We start from the raw sequence: 12,113 nt of genomic DNA on the forward strand, positions 1-12,113 counted from the left end.
CACTTGCGTAGAACCACTAGTGTGTAAACTATTTAATATATTTTATAACATTTTAATTTTAACAACTTAATATAAATTGGGTCAAAATTTTGGCCATATTTTTGAAAGTTAAATTATTGCATAATTTCGAGATAGGTGAAGTTCTTAACACCACTACAGGGGATTTAAATTGACACAAAACATGCAAAAAAACAACACACACTAGGAGCGCATCAAGTTTTTGGCGTCATTGTTGGGGAGGCTTCGATAAGAATGTTAGGAGAATTTTAGTTAAACCTGTAAGACTTTGATTTGGAATTTATAGTATTTTTATCTAGTGTGTTTTGTTATTATGTATTTATTTTAAAGAAAATTAAATATACCAAAAATATTTTTGATATCTGTCATATAAGTTAAGTCTTTAGATTTGTATGTGTAGTTCAGAAGCTGCAGACCTTGAATTTTACGACTCGGATTTGGAGAGAGCTTTTAAGAGTATGATGAATCAGAATAGATTGCATGAATTTAATGTAGAAATGGCAGATCAATAATATAATGAATATTCAAATTTGGATTATAATGCAAGGAGCTTCAAAAGAGTAAACCCCAAGAGAATGACAAATTTTCAAGAAGATATGCTTACTATTTTAATTTCTCAGTTTGCAGATATTGTGAGGAGGTTAGATCAATTTGTAAAAAGTTATCCTCAAGGACCACAGTTATTAAGGGAAATTCTTTTGGACAATTGATTGAGCCTAACTATTTTGAAACTGGCCATGAGATACATAATCCTTATTCTGATTATTATAACCCAAGTTGGAAAAATTATTTGAACTTTAACTGGAATACTAATTTTGGAAGAGAAAAGCAATTTTGGGAAGATAATCAGTTTAATCAAACATGTAATTGGAATAGTCGGGGCAAATTTAATGATGAACTCTCTTTTCCTCATAAGTTTAACTTCAACCAACATGAATGAAGAAAAGTATTTAATGTTAGAAGAGGTTGTGATTCAAATGACAAGTGAGTTGGAAAATCAAGAGGTTGCACTAAGAAATATAGAAAACCAACTAAAGAAAATTATTAATGCAATTAACATATCCCCCCCGAGAGATTTTACCTAGTGACCCTGCGATTAACCCTAAAGAGAAGAATGATGAGCAATATAATGTTATCGAAGTAATATTTAGAAGAGAATTTGAGATTATGTTTTAAAAGAACATTGAGTTGAGAAATGAGGACAAGGAGATTGAAAGACAAATGGGAAAAATCCCTATGGAATTAGAAAAACTTATTTCCATAACTAAGATAAATATAGAAAGTCCACCTCTACCATTTACTCAATACCAAGGAGAAGAATTGAAAGACAACACTGAACAAAAGAGTAACCAAGAAGAATTTGATCCAAAATCTGAATTATGTAGAGGTAATCCGATCAAAAATTTGGGAGATCATGAAGTATCTTATAAAGATCCATCTCTTATAAAATTTAAGGATGATATTATTATGAAAATTAAGAAAGTCACTAGAAGAATATTGGATCTAGAAAGAAATATGAGGAACAAGAATATGAATCAATCTAAAATGGAAGAGCTGAAAGAAAATTTTAATTTCAAGGACTTTGTAGGAATCCCTAGATATGGAAAAGATTGGGCGATTGATTAAGGATTACTTAAATGGAATTTTAATCGAGGTGGAATTATTTGTCGAGCTGACGACGTTAAACAAAGCGCTTTATGGGAGGCAACCCGTAGTTATCAGTGTGGTTTGATTTAGTGTGCTTTAGAGTTATGATTGTTAGTGTTGTATTGTGTTTGCTTTAGTGTGGATTGATCAGTTTGATTGATGATTGGTAGATGTTTGGATTGTTAGTGGTTTGATAACCTTTTTGTGTGTCATGAGGGAGGTCATTTCTTAACTTTTTATTATGGTTAGACTTGTACGTTCTCTTGTAGTAGTTAGATTAACGAGTCCACTACAACTCAGGTCTCACCCGGACTTGAGTTTTAGAAGAGACATTATGAATTTATTAGTAACAATTCCATCTCAATTTTGTTAATTTCTTTCTTTGACCTTGTTTTCATTTTGTAGGGGTAGCTAACCTATTTGATGAGTAACTCGTGGATGAATTTACAATATACTTATAACTGCTTGATGTGCTTAATTATTGGGATATGGTGATGCCTGGTGTTTGTGCTAGAGAACCAATATATCAGGGAAAATCTTATCTTTGGGATTAGAATCTATAAAATTATTTATAAGTACCCAATATATTTATGTAATGATTCTGTTAGAAATTGGAAGTAATTTAGTGAGATACGATGTGTTGAAGGAAGAATTGACCTCATTTATCATGTGTGTTTGTGTTTATGTTACAATAATATACAGATTTAGAGAATACATAAACTTATATATTCCTATGACGATACCTATCCTGCTTGTTTGACCTTTCTTTTAATTTTATCAAGCATGTTTAGTTTAGATTGTCTTTCTACTAAATGTTTTCAATCCTGATAAATAATTATAGATGTTTTTGATAGAAATTTTTGGTAGATAGAATTTTTTAAACTGTTTTTCTTACTTATATGTTCTGTAATAAATGATATACATGTTAAAAATCAATTTTTAGGATAAGAAGAAAAATAAATTTTGAAGTTAGTATACTTCCTTTTAGTTTAAAGTTATTGTAAGCATGTTTTAGGCTAGATTTACTTTCTCCTGCAGGCATTCTATCATGGTGAGACGCGACCCACAACTGGGGTGGGAGGAGATCGAAGAAAGAAGAAGAGTCTTTTTTGCTACACCAAGATTAGCAGCTTTCAGTGAAAACAAAATGGGTCGGGCAGGAAAAAGTCAGAGGATCAGGCGAGGAAAACAAGGTTTGAACCCGCGACTTCTGGTGTGACAGACCAACACTCTAACCAACTGAGCTATTTCCCCCTTTCGTCACTACTTTCGATTCAAAAAAGAACCTACCGGTGTGGTTACCTTTTTCATTAGCAAAAAGTAGCTAGTAAAATATCTTAAATTTGATCAGATTTAGAAGGTAACATGATTGATGATTAACTCCTTTTTACACTACAAGCCGGGTTTTAACTATAGAGACCAATAACCTTTACTTAATTAAATTTGCCATTGGGGCACCCACCCATATAACTCTTAAATGAAATATCAATTGATTAATTGAGTGTAATAGCCTTCAGACAAATAAAACATCAAGATTCCCTGAGCAATGAGATAACCTTAGCTTAACCTTAGATGAATAATAAAATGATATGATAAGTTCAAAATGAACTCAAAATATTTCAAGAAATCTTCAAAGAGATTCAGAGTCATGCTTTGAGCACTTTGGAATCTTTTCAATTTCTTGAAAGGAAAATTAAACTTGTTATATTTAGTTCTAAAATCATCCACTATGATCTTCTGAGACTAAATAAAGTCATAACTTGGGCTTTGCTAGCTATACCTTCATCTACTCCTATAATTTGAATTTCTTGCAAAATTATATACATATTGCTAAAGCTAACCTTTCAGGTGGAGGATTGGGAAGAATCGACATGTACGCTTTTAAGTTATTGCATTTACTTTTTTGTACCTCTTGTTTCTTGCTTGAGTGCTTAAAGTCACCCTGCATGTCAAAACCAAAACTAAAAAAAATAAACAAAATAAATTCACGACCACAACAGTCAAAATATAAGACAACTCAAAATTTAATCACAAACAAAACAAAACAAAAATTATAACTAAATTAAAACTAACTAAATTAAAACTAACTAAATTAAAACATCTCTATAAGATAATTGGGAATCTGTCAAAGAAGGTAACTTACAGTTGCTAATGAGATTTCCCATGGTCTAAATGAAAGTATAAAATTCATTAGGTTGAGTTTGGTAAATTCATTTGCACTAACTGAATGCAAAAAAAAATAGTGGTGCTGGAACGAGGAAACCGTAGGATCCTAACCAGTGTCGCTCTAACCAACTTTAACATTCCCCATATCCCCATAATATTTAAATAAAGATAATATTTAAATAAAGATAATCTTAGGAAACATTTGATTTGACATCATGACTTGACACATTAGAAAACTTAAACTTTCTACGACGAGGAGCTTCGAGGAGCTTGGAGCTAGCATCTTGGAGCTAGCATTGTGGGCAGCATGACCATCTTCAATAGCAAAATATGTCTACACCAGCTAAACAATTCCTTAGAATTAAACCAAAAACTATAGGATTTTGAGGTTGTCTGCCTAGTGCGGCATAAATCCTCAATTTTTCCTTTGGGCCTTTGTATGGCTCTGCTATACAATTTAACCCCTAACCTACTTCAGGATTCTGAGGTTGTCGTCAGTCATGACCTAAATCCTCATATCTTTCAGGCTATTTATGTGATCATTTCACACAAATGTATTTCACAATTAATAAAATTGGTAGGATGAAACATTTAAATATTTCTCCTCTTAATTGAAGCCAAATGATAGGATAACTTGTGAAGTCATTGAGGTTCTCCTCAAGATCTATGACATCCCATAGTTCTTCGTCTTTTGGATTCCAAAATAAAATGTTCCAAATTTGAACGATTCCCCCTTCAAACCTCCTTGTCCAATCTCTTTGACCACTTTGAAGACCATATCACCTGATTTTTATTAAGAGTTTTCTTAAGAGACTTCGGTTATCTAAGATGTAATTAATTATAAGGGCTTGCCTTTAAAGGAAACCCTATTTAAATTTTCATATTAAATAGGGGAACTTGTCGGTTTATAAATAAAATGATTTTGCAGAAGAAATGGATGTCATACATTTCTTGTTTTATTTGATTGAGCCTCACTATCAAGTTATGTGTTTATCTTTCGAGGTAGATACGTAGCTTGAGGTGTAGCGCTCCTTCATCTAAACTTTGAAAGATATGAGATTAGTTTGATTTCATATTTTTCTAAAATTAAATAAGTATATGTAAATTAAAATGTCTCTCCAAAGTAGGCGACGAGATTCTGATTCTAGTGATCGACAGCTTCCGTAGGATGACACCCCTAAAATTGTGCCGACATCTTCTGGTGACTCCTTTGGGGACTAGTTTTTCTCTCCATTTAAATCAGGGAATATCATCTTCATACATCAGTAATGTGTCCATAGTAATGTGTCCATGTCCCTTAATGTCCCTTATAGACCAAAATCCCCTTCTTCCATTAACATAATTCACCCATTTCTTTTTTGGGTAAGTACGGTAAGCTCTTTCAGACTTCAAGATTGTATGTTCAACCACCTTTGAACATAGAGATTCAAGGGTTCATTAGGACTTTTAATCTATATGTGGGTTGAACCCCCAATAGGAGTGTTAGTGGACTAGTTACGCCTGGGCATTGTGCGTTGTGAAGTCAATCCCCCACTAGGTCCTAAACTTCACTATCCTTTCAAGTTTAGTATGTTATTTTGCAAATTAAATAAAAATGTGTCATGTTGCCCTTGCTCATTAAACCTTATTTTTATAATTAATTAAATTCACCATTTTTCAAAGTTACTTTTACTAAATACTGAAATATTTTTCACAAACTAAAATTAAAATAAAAGACTTGCCCAGACTATAAATCGACCTTTGTTAATTTTTAGTTCTCGCACTAGAATTATTAGGTATTGGTCAAATAACAAAACCCAAAGCTTTCTTTTTGAAGTTGTTGTAATGGTGTTCCCTATGCTCACTTTCTCGTGCAACCTGCCAACCTGCCAACCAATTGCGATGCTCACAACATTACCTCCACTATCAAGTTTGTAGCCTGATTTGATGAAATTGAAGTCATGCTCATAAAGGCTCCCTTTATCATAATGAAAGTTACCGTTCTGAAAGCTTATGAGTTCTCAGCTGAGTTCAACGTGAATTGTCCTCAGGATTTCCCTTCCTACAAGAAGGTAAATACTACTGCCCCAGCACCTGCTAAGCCTGTTGTTCCTGCTTCTACTAAAAAAAAAACGTCATGATCGTTGAAGATACAATTGAAGGATTCACCATCCCGCCTTCACTATTTGAAATTGGATCGAGTTCAAGAACTATGCCATTAACTCGGTCACAAAGAAGAAATTGCAACAGAAAGATTCGGAAGGCTACTAAAGCCCAGATTTCTAAAGAAATGTCTGTTGATGAAATTCCTCACCAGGAGGAACTAGGATTGCAAAAAGTATATCCGCTTTTGCGAGGGAGTAGGTTCCATCCCTTAATAGACACCAATGAGTACAAAAGTATCCAGAAGATTGCTGCTTCTTTACCGTTACCTCATGGACTTGGTGGGGAAAGGAAGAAGCCCACTCCTATCACCCCAGTTAGTATAGTATTACAGAGACTAGCTACCAAGGAGGGTTGCTTAGTCAATGAATTACTTAAATGAGTTGGATGTGCAGTATCCCCTCGCATGAAGAAAAAATTTTTTAAGAGATGTCAGATATGTCAGACGATCTTAAAGATCAACTAAACTTTGTCTGCTCGCTTTCCCATGAGGTTCCGCCTGGGAAGCAGAATTGATGCTACCATCATCACCACCGATTCCACTATTGCTACTCTAAGACTTGCAGACCGCCGACCAGTTAAGTCACGTCTAGGTCCGAGAATTCTACCAATTACCAGTCATAGGGACGTCTTTAATGTTCCGAAGGAAAAGATGAAGAGGTTATCCAGTACTATATCTGGTCAACACCATGGGAAGCATACCTCTCTTTGACATGTCGATGCCTCTATTAAGACACCATCTCAAGACATCACCGTCGAAGAAAAAGGTATGAGTATCTAAGGTTTTCGTACCAATACGGTTCAGTGATCTCGTAAGGCAACATCATGTAATGAAGCAAGGGTCCAAAGTGTCTGATATCATCACAGCTATTGCTACCGAGTTGGATGAACAAATAGAGGATGTTCAACAGAGTCTGTCGGATCTTAAGATGATACAAGAATCAATAATCAAGGAAAAGATTGAGAAGTTCAGTGTCGAGATTTTTGAGTTAGTCCGAGAACATGGGGTTTCTTTTAACTTTAACAACTATCTCGATGAACACTTCATGGATATACCTGTCATCGAAACTAGAATCGTTGCATCTACGCACAACGCCCAAACTTTCATTGAAGAGAATGTCGAAGATGCGCTGAGTAAGGTTGTTCTACTAAGGGATGAGCAAATCAACCAAATGGAGCAAAGGATGGAAGAGATGGACACTTCCATGGCTGTCATGGCTAAAGTTTACGAACAGTCTCAAGCACAATAGTTAGCTTCTCCAGAAGTCAATCAACCAGAGATTTTACATATCACAGATGAAAGAAGGGAAGTTGCCTCAGCTAATAAAGATGATCAACAGAAGAAGGATTCTCCATCAAGCGTCATACCAGAAAAAGAAATTTAAACAAATGGTCAAACAAGTTCGGGAGGCCTTAGCCCAATCTCAAGGTGGTGAATTGATTTTAAAGGGTACACTCTACCTGGAGGAGTTCGATGTGGTACCCTATCCTAAGGGTTTTGTGTCACCAAACCTTAAGATATTTAATGGGACTAGAAACCCCAGATAGCACATAGCGCATTTTCGAGCCAGTTGTGGTAATACCAGAGGTAACGAAGCCTTGCTTTTCCGTCAGTTTTTCAGTAGCTTGTTAGGAATAACATTTGATTGGTATGTTGAGCTACTCAACAGGTCAGTCAAAACATTTGCTAAGTTACAACAGTTATTTGTGAAAAGATTTATTGGAGCGCAACATCATAATTCTATTCAAGATCTCATGATAGAGAGGCAAAAGCCTAACGAGACTCTAATAGATTATATATTGAGGTGGATAAACTTTAGCATGAAATGTGAACCACAGCTACAGGAACATCTTGCGATTGAGATCCTACTCAAAAGCATCCATGGTCCAGTAGTTTTCATGCTTAAGGGACACACCATCAAGTCCTTTGAGAAACTACTCAGCCAAGTTAGCAATCTACAAGAAGTTAAATACATAGATTCTCAGAAGAAACTAGAAAAGGCCAGAATAACCCGAATATTTAAGAAGAAGTCCGAGATAGTAACAACGGTTGATAAGGGAAAGCAACCAATGAAGGTACAAGAAGAACATTCTCATCAAGTTTCCCAGTCGTCATCACAGCATGCTCAATAAGGAATGCAACAATATGGCCAGTCTACCTAGCAGTCGCATCAAGGAGGATTATATCGAATAAAAAATAAGAAGGGTCTGACCCTTTTGGAACTAAAGAGCATGGCTTAATCCTTCAACGATAAATCTGTACTCAAAATGTATAGAAGTCTAATGAAGAAGCCCAAGTTTAGATTGTCAAAACCAAGGAAACTTGAGGAATTCAACAAGAAAGATCAACCCAATTATTGACCATACCACAAGATGCTTGGCATACTATAGAGGAAGGTTTCGTCTTCAAGTGTTGGCTCGAGAAAAATCTTAAAGAAGGAAATGTAAATATCCTAGAAGAATATTTAAAAAAACTTAAGAAGGTTCTATAAATATGATTTTGACCAAGCCAATCACTTCGATAGATCCCTATTCAGGAGAAGATGGATGGAGTATAGTTTGGAACAAATCATCCAAGAAGATATTGGATCAGATTCAGACCGCTTCAGCGTAGGCAACCGTTCAGAGTCTACAGCCTGCTTAGCTAAAGATGGAGATATTTCCAGAGAAACCATGCAACCAGAGGAGAAAGAGAAGAACGACATTGGTTGTCTCAGATTTGAGGAAGAAAATCCTCAAACCCCTGACCATGTATGATTATATTTTTGCCCGGCTAGGGTATTATGAATATAATAATTATGATTTTGGCTATATTTTAATTATTTCTAGTGATAACGTAACTGACTTTGCTCAATCTAGCACCAATCTTAATTCCCAAAATGATCCTCAAGTCGTACATAAGTCCAATGAACCCATTAACAAGGACGAAGAATATAACGACGATAGCAGTTAAAATAGCACAAAGAGTGAGGAGCCAGTCCTTGAGCATCATGGCACACCACTTGCTATCAACTTGGATCTGTTTGATGAAGAAGAAGCAACAAAAAATTAACCTGAAAAATTTCAAGAAGGAGAAGAAAACTTAGAGATAAACCTAAGGAGCGGGAAAGTGTTACCCTCAAGGTCAGCTCCCTTAGATAAAGGAAAATAAATAGTATTACAAGAAGAGCTACCTCCACCTCCGTAGTGGAAGAACCAAATAACTAAGTAAAGATTAGAGGATTATATAAAGTGGATTATAACGTGCTAGGTCATCTTAGGAGGTTGTCAGCCAAACTAAGCATCTACGATGCTTTGATCCCGTCAAAGGAGATGAGAGAGTCTCTCGTTACAACCTTGCTTGACCCAAAGATTTGCTTAGGTTAGTTGGCCAGCACATCGTCGGATGATGTTCGTTCATTAAAGGAACACCCTGGGATAAGTTTCATAGATGAAAACTTGTTGCTCGATACTGCTGACCACAAACAACCACTCTACATCTCTATTAATATCGGCGGATTTGTATTATCTAGAGTTTTGGTAGATTCAGGAGCATCACTCAACCTAATGAGTCTACAGACATTGACATATTTGGATATTGATGCTCAAGAGCTTACAGCTGCTGATAAAATGATGTTAAGTGATGTTAAGAGGATTTAATCAGAAAGGAGAAAGAGCTCTTTAATCAATTACATTGCTTATGAAAGTAAGAGAATTAGTAACAATTTTAAAATTGCATATAATCGATGTCGATAACTCTTTCAATGTTATACTTGGTTGACCATGGATTCAAGAGCACAACATGGTTCCATCTTCCCTACATCAGTGCATCAAATATTATAAAGAAGGACAAAAACATTGCATTAAAGGAGATTTACAAAAATTTTCAGTTCATGAAGTTGGCATTCATGAAGATGCAGCCTACTACTTACTTCCAAAGAAAAATATCTTCTCTCGTGAAGTTGTAACAAATAAAAATGAAGATTCAGAAGGATCACGAGGGTAAAGTCATTCAGCTCCACTCTTGCAATCTGCCTCCACTCTTTTGCAATGAGTTGGTGGGGGTTCTTTTAGTTCGCACATCCGAGGTCGATGCCGGGGACATGGACCGGAAAGAACCAATACAATTACTGGATGGACTAAGCCGACCATCAACATTGATGATGAAGAAAGCTCCAAGGAGGAAATGATGATGATAAAATAGAAAAAATCACAGTACAAGATCTCCTTGGAAGAGGTGGAGAAAAGTGAATATGAGTCGATGTATGATTTGATCAACTACTATGTGAATGTCATGACCCTTACTCTGATTCTTCCTCAAGGAAGTCCATAGCTTTGGTTTAAAGCCGATCACACTTTACCTTGCTTCTACTTCTGCTAATCTTGAAAATCATGTAAAATTGGATGAGAATCCTAATGAATTAATGGAATTACCTTTTGGTTACTTTTCTCCACATGCATAAAAGTTAATTTAACAGGAATATGTGCCAAAGCAAATGCCAAAAGTTAAGTTACAGCTTTTTGAAAAATTATGGAATGTTAAAAGTTGAACTCCTAACTCGAATGAGGGTATTGAATTTGGTACTTTTGGACTAATCGATGATTCATAATTTTGCATGGTCATTACTAGCCGGTCAGGAGAGAATTGACTCGATGTAGGGCATGAATCTCAAGATCTGTTAATAGAAAATGACTCGCCAGAATTTGAGGATGAAATTAAAGTAGATGTTTATGAACTGAAGGAAATTAATATCGGGACTGAAGAACAACCCCGACCTACATTTATAAGTTCTCTACTCATCAATGAAGATTATTCAAAATAGATCAAGTTACTATCAAAATTAAAAGATTGCTTTGCATGGAGTTATGATGAAATGTCAGGAATATTCCCAAAAGTTGCAGTTCATAAGCTTGGGGTGGACAAAGATATGACCCCAATAAAATAAGCACCCAGCAGAATACGCCTCGAAACAAAGCAACAAGTCATTACCGAGGTGAAGAAATTGATAGATGCTAAATTTATAAGAGAAGAGAAATACCTCGCATGGTTAGCTAACATTGTACCAGTTAAGAGGAAAAATGGACAAATCTGTGTATGTGTCGTCTTCAAAAATTTAAACAAAGCCTGTCCAAAAGATGAATTTCTATTGCTAATACATGAAATTTTCTCTTTCATGGATTTATAGTTAGGTTACAACCAAATCAAGATGGCTCCAGAGGATGCAACACTTACAACCTTCAGGACATCATTTAGAATTTTCTTCATCATAGTGATGCTATTCGGGTTAAAGAACATTAGAGCAACATACCATAGGGCAATGACGAAGATCTTTGATGACTTAATTCACAACCAAGTGGAGTGCTACGTGGATGATATGGTCATCAAGAGTAAACATAAAATAGTCCATTTGTACGATTTGAGAATAGTGTTCGAACGATTACAATAATTTAATCTCAAGATGAATCCCTTAAAGTGCGCCTTCAGCATCACCTTCAGAAATTTCTAGGATTCATTGTTCGTCATCGGCGAATCGAGATCGACCCGTATAAGATTAAAGCTATCTTGGAAATGCCTCCTCTTAAAACCTTGAAATAATTATGCTCCTTTCAAGGAAAGTTGACATATCTGAGACACTTTATTTCTAATCTCTCAGGTAGGTGTTAGCCCAATTTGACATTAATTAAAAAGGATGTCAAATTCATTTGGGAAGAGAAATGCAAGCGGGCGTTTGAGGATGTTAAACATTACTTAATGACACCTCATATTTTGGCAGCCTCTATCATTGGAAAACTGTTGATATTTTATACTGCGGCCTTAGATGACTCTCTCAAAGCTCTGTTGACTCAGGTGAATGATGAAAACAAGGAAAATGCCCTATAATACTTAAGTCAATGTCTAATACCAGTGGAAGTAAAGTATCTACCTATTAAGGAACGTTGTCTAGCTTTGATTTTCGCCACCCAAAAGCTTAGGCATTACATGCTCTCTCATAAAATTGCTTTTATTTCAAAATTTAATCAATTGTAATATTGTATGACCTGACCAACACTCTCCGGATGTTTAGCAAGGTGATCAACTATTTTATGGTAATTCGATACAACTTTTGTTTCCCTCCGCGCTATTAAGGGATAGATTTTAGTAGATTTTTTCACAGACCCAC

General features: G+C 35.4%; 1 non-coding gene across 1 annotated transcript; it reads right to left on the reverse strand.

The window, feature by feature from the left end:
- Positions 1-2,845: 2,845 nt before the first annotated feature.
- On the reverse strand, positions 2,846-2,919 carry TRNAD-GUC. The gene has a single exon. It is a non-coding gene; the product is annotated as a tRNA-Asp (tRNA).
- Positions 2,920-12,113: the final 9,194 nt, after the last annotated feature.

Source organism: Phalaenopsis equestris, unplaced genomic scaffold (assembly GCF_001263595.1).
Source record: "Phalaenopsis equestris unplaced genomic scaffold, ASM126359v1 Scaffold001291, whole genome shotgun sequence".
NCBI lineage: Eukaryota > Viridiplantae > Streptophyta > Magnoliopsida > Asparagales > Orchidaceae > Phalaenopsis > Phalaenopsis equestris.